General features: G+C 46.7%; 2 long non-coding RNA genes across 3 annotated transcripts; one reads left to right on the forward strand and one right to left on the reverse strand.

Moving 5' to 3' along the window:
* Window positions 1-2,147: 2,147 nt before the first annotated feature.
* On the reverse strand, window positions 2,148-4,354 carry LOC134429543 (uncharacterized). The gene is made up of 3 exons (XR_010030604.1): window positions 3,599-4,354; window positions 2,863-3,044; window positions 2,148-2,263 (listed from the first exon to the last, which is right to left on the reverse strand). It is a non-coding gene; the product is annotated as an uncharacterized LOC134429543 (long non-coding RNA).
* A 1,348-nt stretch (window positions 4,355-5,702) lies between these two features.
* Window positions 5,703-11,879, forward strand: LOC134429542 (uncharacterized). Of its 2 annotated transcripts, XR_010030603.1 has the most exons (4): window positions 5,703-5,924; window positions 6,267-6,390; window positions 7,027-9,136; window positions 10,843-11,879. It is a non-coding gene; the product is annotated as an uncharacterized LOC134429542 (long non-coding RNA). The 2 variants fall into 2 exon arrangements; XR_010030602.1 differs by lacking the exons at window positions 7,027-9,136; window positions 10,843-11,879 and adding an exon at window positions 6,502-6,817.
* Window positions 11,880-12,415: the final 536 nt, after the last annotated feature.

The raw sequence follows: 12,415 nt of genomic DNA on the forward strand, positions 1-12,415 counted from the left end.
TCTCCTCTCAGTCCAGGCCTCAAACCAGCAGAAATTAGACCATTTCTCTGCGTGCCCAACATCTGCACAACCGATGTTGCCGGTGCTTAGTGGTTTTGTTTGCGTGGGCGTTGCAAACCAGGCGGAGAAACTTTTTTAACTTTCTTTTTAACTGAAAGTGTTTAAAAAGCCACAAATCAAGAGCAGAAAATAGCAAGAGCATGTGAGATGATGTTTAATGCTTTCCTGATGGAAAATGGGAGCTGTAAACAAAGAAAGCAACCACCAGACCAGCAGCTCCTGGATCACATACAACATCTCCGGCGCGTGCTGTGTTTATGAGTGAAGGGGTTAATGATGGTTAATTAATCACATCAATAACTATTTCCTGATGACTCTTCCCTGTCTACAAAGCTGATTACTCAGTGTTTGTTAATGAGCATCTCCGGGCCATCAATCAGGTCGCAACTTGCTTTAAAGGTATTTATAAATAAGTTGTGGTTTGTCCCGGTCACGTAAGTTGGTGGCTTTGGGTCCGGTTGGGTGGGAACTCCTTGTCCCATGCCAAGGAATTCCTGTGCTCCAAGTCAGCTCTCACTTTCCAAAGCTGCTTGCACTGTGAGGAAAATCTGGCATCAAAATGATGCTAAAAAAGTAAAAGGATGTGGCAGTGGCCAAAGGGAGCAGGAAAAAGAAGGCCCGGAGGGCAAAGAGCTGCTTGCTTTTTGTAATACAGATATTTTTCCACTCAAGGTTTTTGAGGAGGATGGAAGTACAATGCTGAGTGGTGTTTTGGATGTGTTATTCCAAGTTGCACTACCCTTCCACTGAGGAATGGTGGGAAGGAGTTGGGTATTTCCCCCTTGGAGCCTTCCAGGACAGGCTGTTGGCACTGGGACTGCAGAATTTTTGGCCGGAGACAGGCAGGGAAATGCTTTTATTTACAGGCAGCCTTGGAGAAGGTCCTGGAAAGCAAGGAGAAAGGAAAGGCACCACTGGAGTGTTTGGCAGCATAGTGAAGGGATGTGGTGCGGTCAGACTTGACGTGATATTTCAGGATTGGAGGGTGACAAGGGACAGGGATAGATGGACACGGGTAAGAGGACAAAAAGGCTGATTTAAGGCATCTTCTTCCCAGATAAAGGGAGAGAAGCACTATGAGCTGATGCATGGGGGAGCATTGTGCCTGAAAAGCACAGCCCCGTGTTTTCCCTTGGGAGGAGCTCGAGGAATTCTGAGCCGCATGCAGGAGATCCTGCAGGAGCTGGATCCCGTCCCGCTGCCGAGCAAACCCAGACCGGCTGCAAGGGCTCAGCCTGTCCTTGGGCTCCTCACCCCGTCACAAGCACTTCTGCAAGCACCCAGGTCAGCAGAAATGACCCAACCACACATCCTGCCCTGAACAGCAACATTTTGGGGGTCCAAGCCCACCTTGGACCACCCGGGTGTAAGCCCTACTCCAAGTGCCTCCTCTTGTCCCTGTGGCAATGGCAAAGGGCAGAGAGGATGGCAGCGCTCCGGATGGCTCCAGCCCTTCCTTGGCTGCTGCAATCAGCTCTTGCAATCCCTCTTGGCAGGCTGGGGAGAGCGGGAAGGACCTGGCTGCCTTCCAAGGAGCAGCAAATGCAAATATTTCCTCACTTCAGGCTGGGTGCGGCCCGCGGATAAAATTTCCTTGGGCTTTCCCAGCGAAGGCATCTGATTCTCTCTCTGCTGCGAGGCCAACATGCTCCCAGGAATACAACCGTGTGTCCCATAAAAAAACCCTAAAGGTTATCTTTTTACAACTCAAAAGACTGCCTGGTTTTTAAAAAGAGGTTTTAAATTGAAGGAGGAGCTGCCAGGCACGGCTTGTAGTGGTTTTGAATCAGTGGTTAAAGCGTTGCTTCGTGGAAAACAAAAATCAACCTTTTTGCAGGTTTCTTTGGAAAATGGAAGATTTGTAGTGTGGTGCAAGGATAGTGGGATGATAAAGGGGCTGGAAAAGGTGCTGGGAGCAAGGCTGGGTGCTGCAGGATTTTCTCCAATAAGATAGAAAGAGCTGCAGGACAACTGGGGTGTTTTTTCCTTTGGATACCAGGTTAATGGTAATGCCATCCCAGCCAGCTCCCTGCAGCGTTGTTCTTCCCCACAGAGCATTCAGACCTATTTTCTACACGTTCCTTTGACACAGCCTAAAAAAAAATTTTATTTCTTAAATAAAAATTGGTCGGATCCTGCTGATTCTGGGAGAGGTGAACACCAGCTGGGATTATACAAGGAACAGCCCAAGCGTGGATTTCTCCTGATGCAGCACAGGTGAGATATGTATTAAAAAAAAAAAGAAAAGAAAAAAAAAGCTGTATGCTAATATTCTCATTTATCCTCAGTTTTCCTGGCAAAACTGAACCACCCACTGCCACAACGTAGTTTTAAAACCCATTGATTTTGATAGCATGAGGGGAAAGGGATGAGGCGAGTGCGCAAGCGCGTTACCAGGCTGCCAGTGCTATACTGGCTTCTTTATAAAATAAAGGATAAAAAGCCCAACCCACCCTATTTCTGTGAACAGACACACAGCACACACCTGTGAGCAGGGTTTTGCTACTTCATATCCCAGATTCCCTTCATCCTATCAGTGATTACAGCATCCTGAAGCCCTATTTCCTGAAAATTACCAATTTTCACCCAGATTTGGCTTCAAGTGGTTTAAGTTGTATCTTTATTTTGATGAAATGTCCAGTAAAGCAGTGTGAATGAGGTGTTTTATTGAAATAAAAACGTGGATATTTTTCGAAGAGGTTATCCCCTTTGTCAAGGCGGATTATTGACGTCAGGGATTTATCAGTGGGGGAAAAAAAGTGGAGAAGGAAGGGGAATTAATATGTATATAATAATATATACCTTAATTCTCCGTGCTGCTAAACTTTTCCTCACAGCCGAGCTGGGGAATATGCTTTAATCTCATTTATTGGATTGCTTCATCTGAGTATGTTGGGTTTTTATTTTATTGTTTGTTTGTTTTTTTGCTGAGGCGATGGGGCTCTAGGCGGGGTTTTTTGTTTCGTGAGGAAAAAGAGAAACTCCTGAAGAAAAAAAAAAAAAGATAAAACGAGGAGGAAAAGGAAGGTTTGGGGTGACAAAAGGCGGCGCCGGCCGAGGCTGCCCCTCACGGCCCCTCAGGCGCTGCCCCCCCCCGCACTCGCTTCACAAAATGGCCGCCCGGCGGGGCCGCGGGAGCGGCTCTGAGGCGACAAAATGGCGGCGGGCGGAGAGCGGGGGGAAGGACGGGCGAGGAGCGGTGTGGGCACAGCGAAGGGCTCTGATCCTGTGGGAATCCCCTCCGGGCGGGCGGCGAAAGCGCTGCGGGTGAAACCTGACCTTCTTATCCCCCCCTCCCTCCTGCCCTTTTCTCCTCGCCGCCTTTGCGAAAGGATGTGAAAATGGCCAGAAATGCGCATTTTTATTCGGCCGTGGCGGAGCCCCCGGTTTTTCCCCTCACCTCAGCTCCCCGCAGCTCCCCCAATTATACCCTTAAAATATTATTTCTTTTTCCCTCACAGCTGAGCGGTTTTGGCCCTGTATTGCGCTTTCCACATGCCCCCCCCACCCTCCCTTCATCATCACCACACACACACACCCAAGCTGGGTAGTTTTATGCCTAATTCTTCGCTTTTCCACCGCTGTTCTCCTTCGCAGGGGTTGAAGCCGCCATCTCCCGGTCTCCTCACGGCATGGAAAATCCCCAAAAGTGCTTAAGGAAAAAAAAAAAAAAAAAAAAAAAAAATCCCAAACGCACGAGGATTGATTTATCATCGCAGCCGGAGTGGAATGGGAAGAAGCCATCGCTGCTCGCCTGCTCCCCACGACAGCTCGCCCGCCATTCGCTTAATTAAAATCATATATTGGTGTGATCAGACGTGGTAATACCATTAAAAAAAACCAAATCCCGTAACATCCACACGCTCGTTGTTGGAGGCTGTAGCCAAGGTACCATGCTTTTTTTTTTTTTTGGTTTTGTTTTGGTTTGGGATTTTTTTGTTGTTTTAAATATTCTTTTAATGTTGTCTTACCCTTTTTTCCTGCATCAGAGTGTTGTTACAGGCTGTAACATTGCCTCTTAATTCTTAAAAGCTACATACCTAAAAATACTGCTTTTTCCCATAGAATTGCAGATTTAGGCCCATACAGATGCTCTTTTATTTCTACAGATACAGAAATACTTGTATATATTTATGAAATATAAATATATAAATACTGCTATGTATTTCATATTTTTATATACATATGACCTCTTCCCAGGGACTACTTAAAGTATAAAATAAGCCCACACACCTAAAAACTATAATTTAATTATATATAATCACTATAACTTTGGCCCAATATATCTTTAATTTTATATATATATATATATTTTTTACCTTTGTTTTCCTCCATTGGTTTCCTACTACAATGTGTCCTAAAAGCAGGAGAAAAAATGCCATCAAAAATAAAAATAAAAAAAGAAAAAATAACAAAAACCAACCCATCTCTTTTTTTACAGTCCATGCTGGAAGTTTATGCCTGAATGTTTTATTTGTTCCACAGAGATGTAGATTTTTCTTGGGAGATTTGGGAAGGATTATTTTTTAATGAAAAAAAGGAAAAAAGTACACCCAGAAAAAAAATAAAAAAACCAAAACCAAAACCAAACAAAGAATGAAAAAGAAACAAAAAGGAAAAAAGCACAACAGAACCAAACCGCAGTAAGTCAAGCTGCAAATGCAACCCAATAGTCCGGATCAGACAATTCATTGCACAAAAAAAGGATAAATGGAACTGCAATGGCCGGCTTTGCTGTAGATCCAGGAGGAGGGATCAGCTCCTTTATCCCACCATCTCGCGCTACAAACACCACCATTTTTTTTCCTCTCTCTCTTTTTTTAAATACGCTTTGTTGGGGCGTTTTGTTTCGAGCCGAGGCGGCCGCACCACCCCCTGAGCCGGGGCTGCCGGAGCCGCTCGGGGGCTTCACTTTTACAGAGATCTCTTATTTTTCCCCGGCCTTGTGCAATCCTCTCCCTTTTATTACACGGGTTTGGTGTTTTTTTTCCTCTCCCCTCTGCGGGTGTAAAGGTTCCTCTCCTCTCTCCAGCTTGGCTGCTTGTTCCAGAAGGTTCCACGGGGGCGGGGAGCCCCCACTGCGGCGCCTTTGCCGCAGCGCCGGGCAGGAGGAGGAGGAGGAGGATGCGCCACCTCTCCCTGGCTGGGAGCCTCATTCCAAGCCGCTCCCCCTTGCTCCGTTCCCCAGCCTTGAAAACAGAGCGCTGGGAGGTGTTTGCAACTCGGAGGGGTTTGGGTTTTTTTTTTTTTTTTTGTGGTTTTTTTTTTTTTTTTTTTTTTTTTTTTTTTTTTTTTGGTTGTTTTTTTTTTTTTTTTTTTTTTGTTCCCCTCTAAATAAATGGAAAGCGGAGCTGTCGCTGATGGAGATGGATGAGGCAGGGCTGGCAGCGCCGCAGCTCTGCTCCGGCGCGGCCATGGCACCGATGGCATAAGTGACCTTTCCCAGGCGGTGGGAGAGGGGATTCTCCCTCCGCCCCAGCATGCTCCTGCTTGGAATTCATTTTAAATAGCAGGAGTATTATTTTTTATTTTCCTTCCCCCCTCCCATTTCTCCTTCACTTTTTTTTTTTTTTTTTTTTTTTTTTTTTGGTTGTTGTTTGGTATTGATTTTGGGGGATTTTTTTGGTTGGTTTTTTTTTTTTTTTCCTCATGAATCTTTTTTTTTTTTTTTCCTGTGTGTGTTTTGAATTGCATTTTAAAATTGCCCAGCTGGAGACAAGGCTTGATTAGAGCTGGAACAATAGCTCCCTTTTATTAATAACGGGAAGGATTTACAATCGTACAGCACCTTCCTTGGAAAGCTTTCCAAACCATTTGCAAACACTCACAAATTTCAGATTGCGCAGCCCTTGGCTGTGAGGTGGGTAAGTATTTAATGGTGCCACCACCCAAAATCACCTCGGTGGCAAAACTCAACCTCAATTTCTGAGTGCTTAAAAAGATGACAAATTTGGTTTGGGTTTTTTTTGGGGTTTTTTTTTTTTTTTTTTTGGTGGGGGTGGTGGGTGGGTGGGGTGGGGTGTGGGGCTGGCTGAAAGCTGTAACCTAAATCCGTACATGCAGAGTGTTTGCTGCGTCCTGGGAACTGGGCTGTTCTCCCTCCAGCCACGCAGAGCTGTGGATTTGCTGCATGTCAGTAAACATCTGCTGATGGATTTTTTTTTTTTAATTTTTTTTTTTTTTTTTAATCCATTCCCTTTTTGCAGTCCCTAAGTGACCTCCTGCAGCGCTGCCTCCGCTGCGGTTCCAACACGGCCTTGCACTGGAGCACTGATGTGTGTCCCTGTGGAGTGACCTTGCTGGGGGGACTGGGCCCACCGAGCGATTCAGGTGCTCTGCTTTGATCCCAAATCCCAGCACCCAGGGGGATGCTGCAGTTATGGGTTAAAGCTGTTTCATGCCTCATTTTTTTTCCTCTGTTTGTTTGTTTATTTTTCCAAGGGAAACAATGTATTGTTTATGAAGCCCTTCTCCACAGCAGATCCCTGCAAACCACACAGGGATCCAGGAGTCACCCAGGCAGTTGGATCTGGCCTTGCCAGAAACGTGAGGGACAGTGCTCCAGCCATGCCTGCGTGTGTCACACACGGGCCACACAAACCCACAGTGTTCCTGTGGTTACTTCTGTCTGCTGAGCATCAGTGGGTCCCAGGGCTTCCCCTTCCCACTGCTTGCTGCTTCACAAAGGCTGATGCTTCTGGAAAAAGCTCTGCCTTGTGGCCTTTAAAATAAATAAATAAAGCAGCGCTGCTGTGGATTAGTCATCCTTATTTTTGCAGGAAGCTGTTTGCCAGCGCTGTCCCAATCACGCATGTGCGTGTGAGATGGGAACTCCAGCAGGCTGCTAACGTGCTCTGCTCGCTGCTCCTTGGAGCTCAGCCACCCAGCCTTCGTTGAGCTGCTCCTGGCAGGTGGAAAAACCCACGGTCCAACTTTCCAGACCTTTCCCTCCTTTTTGTTTTTCAGTGCTGGAATCTGCATTGGCAGGTGTGCAAATGTGGAGACTGTAACAGCAGCAAGTGAGGATGGATGAGGTGTTTTCTGGGGTCATATCCAATTCCAGAGAAGAAACCCTGGTGATTTATAATTTTTTTCTTGTAGATTTTATTCTGAGCTCCACTGTATCTTGTGAGAAGACTGAGTTTGACCCTTTTGGCTACTAAAAATGGTTCTGTTTTTAAACCTTGGTGCTTTTCCGCTTCCCTGTGGTCATGCAGAAGAGCAAGCAGTGCAATTAAACAGTACAGCAAAGGGCAGCTCCCTCCCCCTTTCCCTTTCAAAAAATCCAGAGTTGTGTGTCTTGAACTGCTGCATAGGCAGAAAACATACAAAGCCCTTGTCAGCATTGTGCTGATGTGTGGCACGTTAAAAAAAATACACACAAAAGGGGTGGGGAGAGCTGGTGCCTCCAGGGAGCAAAATTGTGGGGCCCCTTTCCCTCCAAGCCCACAGACCTACGTGGGATAGTCTTTTCCTCCTAATTTTGCTCAGGTTGGAGGGAGTGTTGAACATCTTAAATGGTGTTGATGAGGATCAGGGTCTCCTTGAATTACATTTTGTTTTCTCTGTGAACTTGCTCCCGTGAGATGCAGCTGGTTTATTACTCCATTCCTCAGAGTGCCAGGAAGAAGGGAAACGCTTCCTTACCGAGTGTCCTTTCCTTTGTTTTGTTGCAAAGGTGATAACCACAGACGTGGTGCTGGTTTCTGCCGGGTCACACATGGCTGGGAGGCGCAGCTTCCCGCAGTCATTAGCACACAGGGAGTGCTGGGGGTCGTTAAATGAGGATATCACATCGGGATTCCATGCATGCCGCTGCCTGACCCGGCCCTGGAGAAGCCCCTCAGGAGAAATTATTTCACTGACTGCTTGCTGCAGGGATTTCTAGCACAGCTATGGCTTTATCCTTTTTTTTTTTTTTTTGGCCAAAATGAAGTGCAGGGTGGGGATGAGGTGGCCAGGCCAGGTTTCATACCCTGCTCCCTACGGTAGGTGTGTGAACAGTGTGCCTAAAGCCTTGTTTGGAATAAGGCAGCGTGGACAGGGATTTGGATTTCATTCCCTCATTAGGGCTGTGCTGGTTTGGAGATGCACCTTGTACTCTTCATGGGCCTTTGCTGGCAGGGAGGTTTGGAGGAGCAAGAAGCTGCCTGTTGGGATGATTCCACATTTTTCAGGCTGGCACACCCTGTGGGACTCTAAATTACTTTCCTTTGGCAGTTTAGGATAAACTGAGAATTGCCTTGTGAGCACTGAACTTTTACCACCCTGAAGAGTTACTCGAGCTACATCCATGATATTTCCAAGCTAAACAAAACCTGAATTTCCAGTGCCAAAAAGCAATACAAACCTCCACTCCTCCTCTGTTCAGGAGAAAACCACAGTCTTTCAAGCTTTGCTCTTAGCCCAAGGAGTTAAAAAGCTGCACTGTGAGATCTGCAGAGGTGAAAATAAAAGCCAAAGGCAGACGAGGAACTTCTCCCATGCCGTGTTGGAGGAGAGGCTGTAGAGCACAGCAGGTGTTGATGCACAAATATTTCTCTTTGTGCTTTCTCTGGAGTGAAGGAGTGCTAACTGCACAGACATGGGGTCACTCCTCTTCATTTAAACACCCTCGTGTTGCTGTGGTATCAAAATGGTGTTTGATGCAACCAAAGCTCAGATCATGGTGGCTTGGAGTTTATTTTGTGCTGCTCAATCCAATGCAGAATGTGAGGAGAGCAGCCTCTGTCTTGCAGGTTTGGACTGTGGGGCTTGTCCTGTAACATTTCCAGTGTAATTTCTGAGATTTTTTTTTTCTCCTGGGCATTGCACACAGGTAAATATCACATCTGGATGTAGATTTAATACAACAATTAAGTGTTAAAAATGGCAAAGTATAGGATTCTGTGATCTAACCAGTCCTAGGGGATTTACATCCTTTGCAGTTGTCCTGTTTGGGTATCAAATCACATAGAGCTGTCTTTTTTCTGTTTATTTTCTTTGGCTTTTCCTTAAAATGTGATCTTTTGCAGCCTGGATGGCCACAGTCCTGTCTAGTGATGAAAGCCCTGTGTTTGGGGAGAACCCTTGTGAGGTGAGCAGACACAGCTCTCTGGCACAGGAGTTTGGGAGCAAGGGGAAGCAGGGCAGAAGTTGGCACTGTGATATTCCTGTGATTTTTTTTATTTTTTCCAACAACAGGCTAAAAAAAAGGTGCTCTTTTTTTTAATATTTCTTTCTACCACACCATAAGCAAGAGTAACTCTTTTGCAGTGCTGTGTTGGCACTTAGGTTTTGATTGTGTGGCTTAACCATCACACTGGGTTCTGCTGCTGAAGAAACCTCTTTTTTAGAAGGAATTTTAGAAGCAGAAATATGCTTTTATATAGAGATAAAAGTGGGTTCAATGTCAACTGAAGCTCAGGGGCCCCTGTATCCTGGGCTGTGGGATGTGGCTGTGTTAAACCACTGGCTAAAATGGTGGCATTTTGTGGCAGCTCCTGTCCCTGGCATCGTGGATAAGAACACCACAGGGAAGAGAGTCAGAAAATAAATTACTAAATGTTGCATTTCAAAAACGTGAAGGGAGTTTTCTGCACAGAGTCATCTCATCAGGAAGATTTGGAGCTCTAACCCTCAAAAAGAACTGAAATCAAGAGGTTTATTAATATAAATCCCGTGCTTTGTGTTTTTAAGGCTGCAGAACCCAGCTCTGTGCTCCAAGTGTTTTCAGCCCCTGAGCCCATAGCCTCTGTCTTGGCAACAAATGGGCCTAAATATCAAACAGCACCAATTCTTTCTTGGAGAAAACGAGCATAAAGCAGAGTGGGTAAGCTATAAAATTAGGCCAATAATTCAGCCTGGCTTAAAAAGGAGATAAAAGCCTAGCTGGGAATTTGATATTCAGCTGTCATAGTGTTCTTTTAATAAATACTATCAATGAGCAAGGAGGACCCATAAATACATTTTATCCTGACAAAGATGGTGGCTGGAGCTGGCTGGCTCAAACCAAGGAACACCCTGAGTGTTTTTTGGGGCTCTTTGCTGGGAAACCTCCTGCTTTTTTACAGAAAGGAAAGGAACTGGCTGTGCACTGGTGGTGGGGAGAACCCTCACGTTCCTGCTCAGATCCCTGTGAATCCCAGCTGATGTAGCCAGGGAGGGGTGCAGTGTCCTCCTTTCTCAGCACACCACACATGTTGCTGAGATGTTGCTGAGCCAGACCTGAGGGTAGGAAATGATGGTCTGAGCCAACAAGTCCTGGTTGCTGTCTTTGTTCAGTATCTAATATTTGCTTTTTGAAACGTTTGCTGAGCGGTCTCAGTGATGCGTGGCAGCTCCGCCGCTCGGGAAAGGCGCCGTGTTCAAAATGGATAAACCTGCCTTTTGAAGCATTGTGTCTGCCCACTTCTATTTATTGGTTTTTCCTCCTCAAAGAGAGGCTGCTGTGTGGACCCCAAGGATGTTTTCCACTTCTCCTGTCTTTTTTTTTCCCCTTCAAACTGGAGAGCTGCTAACTTTATTAGCTCCTTATATGGCAGCCCCATTTTCTCACGCCTTTAATGGCTCTCTTTTGATCTGTCCTGTTCTTGCCTTGCTTTTCCTGACATGAACGTGGTGTTCAAGCTGAGATGGGTTTATAACCTGCTCCCTCACTAATAAATGGCCTGGCACTTTAATCCTCTCCAAGCACTGATAAGAAACATCCAAATGTTTTAACTGTGGGGCTGGCTGAGTTGTCTGTAGATAGCTGACTCTCAGCTATGCCCTCCCAGGAATAATTTAAATTGTTCCTTGCAGTGTGTATCCCAAAGGCTGAGGGTCATGGAGAGCAGCTCAGCTCCCCTTGTCCTGAGTTGTTTGGCCCCTGGGAAGGGCAGCACGCAGGGCAGTGCAGCTGTGCCTCACCCCTTGGCGCTCCTCACGCTGTCACTCATGGAGAACACTGGGCTGGCACAAATGTGTGTCCTGCAGACACAAGGATGGTGTTGGTCCTTCATCACAGCCCCTCTGACCTGCTCAGGGGAGGGTTGTACCTGCTCTGCTCTCCAGCCTGGGGCTGTGTTCTTTAAAATCATCGACTGAGCTGTGGGGATCTGGTTACATCAGCATCGCTGGTGTGGTTGCAACCAGGAACAGCTTCCCTGCAAAGCATTTGAAGAGTATCACCATGGTCCAGAGCTTTGTTTTGCGTCACCAGCCGAGCTTTGTGCTGCTCTTCCAGCTGGCTGTTGTGTAAATGGAGCCCTCCTGGCGCTGGTCTCAACCCTCTCCTGTCAACAGAGTCGATGGCTTTGTTTGTGACAGCTCCCAGCCCCTGCGTGTCCTGTGAGATGGCCGGGTGACAGCAGTGACTCCGTGTGAGATTCCCTGGAAGCACCTGGGAGCTGCTGTGGTTTCCTCGTGTGTCCCTTGGAGGTGCCACCCCAGCGGGGAGGAAGAACAGTTGGGATTGCAGCTGCAGCAAGTGCACCCCATCGGAGGAGGAGAATTTTTCATGGAAGAGCTGTTTGATTTTTTTGGTGGTTTTTTGGTTTGGGTTTTTCCTCTCTGAAATGGAGAGCCCCTTAAAGGTAGACACAGGTACAAACTGCTCCTTGGGCTTCCCATCAGGTAAAGAAATGGAAAGCTGAGCCCAGCTCCTCACTGGAAGCGCCGGTGGAGCGTGTTGGCAGCGCATTTTCTGGTGTGCACGTGGCTCCATCACACGTTGTGAATAATAGATGGCTTGCGTGCAAGGAATTGTTGGGGTTTTTAATTAATCAGCAGATCCCAGTTTGGCAGAGCCCATCATCACTGGGGAAACTGAGGCACGGGGCTGCCGAAGGATGGGCTTGCAGCCAGGGATAAGGCTCGGGGCCACCACAGATGGAGTCCGTGTGCGTCAGAGACGTGATTAAATCAGGAGATTTGCATGTTTGTTAAGCCACTACAGCTCGGTGACTTTGACCAGCAGCAAGGTGGACTTGTTGCCGGAAGGTTGCGGTGTCCGGCCGGACTGGGTGGCAAAAGGCAGCTCTGACCAATAAAACACGGGCTTGATCAATACCCAAACGTCATCAGGAGACTTTGGCCATGGAAAACACTGAAATACAGGTTTGCTCTGTGGTGGAAGTGGTGAAGGCTTTAAACACCAACATTCCTGGCTGGGGGTGTGTGTTTTATCCTGACCTCACAATGGGATCTAATTTTCATTTTGGGACATAGAAATAGGTGTCTTATCAGTGCAAGGGCATATTTTGGTGCAAAAGAAGATCTTGTGGGTTAAAAAATACCTAGTTGTACGTTTCAGAGCTGGGGTGTGACATGTCAGGCAACTAGAGATGGGTGATATTGGCAATTTCTTCACCCCGTGTTAATTAAGGAGCCGTGC

Source organism: Melospiza melodia, chromosome 26, assembly GCF_035770615.1.
Source record: "Melospiza melodia melodia isolate bMelMel2 chromosome 26, bMelMel2.pri, whole genome shotgun sequence".
Classification (NCBI taxonomy): Eukaryota; Metazoa; Chordata; class Aves; order Passeriformes; family Passerellidae; genus Melospiza; species Melospiza melodia.